The sequence below is a fragment of the Mustela putorius genome, unplaced genomic scaffold (assembly GCF_011764305.1).
Source record: "Mustela putorius furo isolate JIRA1106 unplaced genomic scaffold, ASM1176430v1.1 tig00001221_pilon_pilon_pilon, whole genome shotgun sequence".
Classification (NCBI taxonomy): domain Eukaryota; kingdom Metazoa; phylum Chordata; class Mammalia; order Carnivora; family Mustelidae; genus Mustela; species Mustela putorius.
Genome location: NW_025421642.1, coordinates 84,739 through 87,660, shown reverse-complemented (window position 1 = coordinate 87,660; position 2,922 = coordinate 84,739).

The window sequence follows — 2,922 nt, the reverse complement described above, 5'->3', positions numbered from 1 at the left end:
TTCAAGTTTGCTACTAACGGTATGACATTCTCCTAAGACATGCGTGTGACTTGATCAATATATTTATATATTTATATTTGAAGAAGAAGGAACTATTTGATGCAGCAAATCCACGTTGATTAAAAATTACCAGATATGGGGCTGCTGGGTGGCTCAGTGGTTTAGGCCTCTGACTTCGGCTCAGGTCATGATTTCAGGGTCCTGGGATGGAGCCCCACATCAGGCTCTCTGCTCAGCGGGGAGCCTGCTTCCCCCTCTCTCTCTGCCTGCCTCTCTAGCTACTTGTGATCGGTCAAATGGGTAAATAAGATTTTTTAAAAAAGAATTACTAGGTGTGAAATACATCGAGGGTATGGGAAGGACTAGGAAGTGGTTGAAGCCTGAATTAAAGTGCTATAAAAAGAGTAAAGACATGGGAAATATATGGGGAAAAAATCCCTAGAAAAACAGCAATAATAACTGGCTGCTCTTTATTGATCCAGATCCTGCATAGGTAAAGAAGAGCTGGTTTTAGCCAGAGGATGATCTCCGTTTGTCTTCATGATCTGGCATTTCCTGCAAGCCAGACATGGTGCTCTGCACTAAAGATGCAAATGCTGGGGGGCACTCTGTCCCTTTTCTCTTCTCAGGGGGACAACGGGCATGTCCATGGTGCAGTGTGACAGTCTTTACCACAGGTAGATAAAAGACTGCCAAGTGTAGGTTGGAGCTGGGAAAAGCCATTTAGGAACTCATTTTCACGGGAGGTGATAGACAAGGGCATAGTGAAGAATGAGGATGAGAGTGTCAAATTTCAAAGTGCCATGAGGCAGCACAGTGCATTTGGGAAACAACAGCAAGTTCATGACAACCGACTGCTGATCTGACAGCATAACCTGGGAATGGAGGCTGAGCCCCGGGGTTAACACTGGGGCTGAGATGGTTTGTATACTATGCCGAGGAGGTGAGGTACTACACTGTGGGGGCACAGGGAGCTACCGGAGGATTTCAAGTATCAGAATTGTAACCATAATAGTGTATTTAATTGCATCCTAGCTTTCATCAAGGGTAAGATGCACTATAGTTTATGTTCGACTAAGAAAGAGAAATGCTGTCAGTTAAACTAAGATATGTCCTCAAGTGCAACGTGAGTGCCACCTTAAGAGATATTAAAATGGGGGGGAGGACAAATCTTAGAACATGTAAACTGTGGTACTAGAGTAATTAAGAAAGGTCAAACACTTGGATCAACAAAATAAGTGATTATTGCTTCCCATGTGCACAAAACTATTATAGTGTTAGAACAAGAGTCTTTCTCATCTTGATGCCACGCAGCTGCTAAACCCAAGGTACAGAGGGCAGTAGCCAACGACCAGCAGGCCCCAAGTGCCATGTGCAGACTCTAAGAGCAACTGCCTTTCAGAGAGGAAACGGTTGAGCGTGGGCTTTCTGAGGTGGAGAATTATTAGCTAGGAAAGGAGGAAAATTGACACAGAATCGGAATTGATGCCCCTACATGACAGAGTTGGTGAAACTTCCCTTCTCAGAGATCTTGAGGCTCCTCAGAAATGTATTTTTCATTTTGCACGGAACATTCAGGATAAATATGCTCTGTTCGAGTTTCTGTTTCTCTCATCAGGACAGTTTCTTAGACTTCAGTGGCACAAAGAAAGGGTTTTGATAGTCCAGAGTAAAACCTGACAATGGCAAAGCCCGATCTATGAAAAACTAACCACTCAGAAGAGAACAACAGATAAAAGGCCAGGCCGACCTGACCCTGCAGGATAGGTAAGGTTGGTCTGGCAACAGGGGTAGAGGGGTAGTGCCCATCTCCTGCTAGAAGAGCTAGAGAAGACCCCTTCCAGAGAGACCACCAGGAGAGGAGAGCAGTAGGTGCTGATGATGAAGAATATTTTAATCAGCAGAGAAGGTCAAAATGAAAAAGTTCCAGGATCAGAGTAAACATATGGGATTAAAAAATAAAAAATAAAAGATTTTTTTGAAAGGACTTTTTTTTTTTAAAGGACTTTAAACAAAGTCCTTTTTAAGAGACAGTTGGCTGTTTAAACCAATAGTACAACTCACTGAGAGAATCGCCGCATTATTTATTGGGGTAGAAGAGTCTTGGAATGTAGAAAGACCCATCTGTAGAGGAAAAAATAGAATCACTAACAGGCCTCATGCCTTGCACAGCCAGTGGCTAGAATCCCTGCCTCATGAGACCCTGTGCTAGAAGGCCGCTAGAACCATCTCAACTATGTTAGTCTATCTTGGAAGCCAACAAGTGTTTGCCAGTTAAGAGCACGGTAACAATCAGTCACGTTATGTTATAATGACTGTCGATATCTTTAAAAGCCTTGTCAAGTTTCTTTTTGAGTAACCCTAACCCCACCTTTAGAGAAATTTTTCTGCGGTTCACCTCTTTGAAATACCTCATTGTTGTTCCACATTTACCATAGGCAAAAAAAAAAAAAAAAAAAAAAAAATCTTTTTATTGACAAAGTGTTCAGAAGGGGGCGCCACTGCAAAAAATGAGAGTATTCAATGCCAGAACAAATTTGTTGCAGAAACAGCTGAAAGCAATCAGGTCAGACAGAGCCAAGGGCTGGAGGGATTTTTTAAATTACAAAAACCGAACCAAATCAATCCAAAACAAAAATCATACCAATGGCCAAGATTTCAAGTTTGCTACTGAAGTGTGACATTCTCCTAAGACATGCGCGTGACTTGATCAATATATTTATATATTTATATTTTAAGAAGTAGGAACTATTTGATGCAGCAAATCCACGTTGATTAAAAATTACCAGATATGGGGCTCCTTTGTGGCTCAGTGGTTTAGGCCTCTGACGTCGGCTCAGGTCATGATTTCAGGGTCCTGGGATGGAGCGCCACATCTGGCTCTCTGCTCAGTGGGGAGCCTGCATCCCCCCGCCCTCTGCC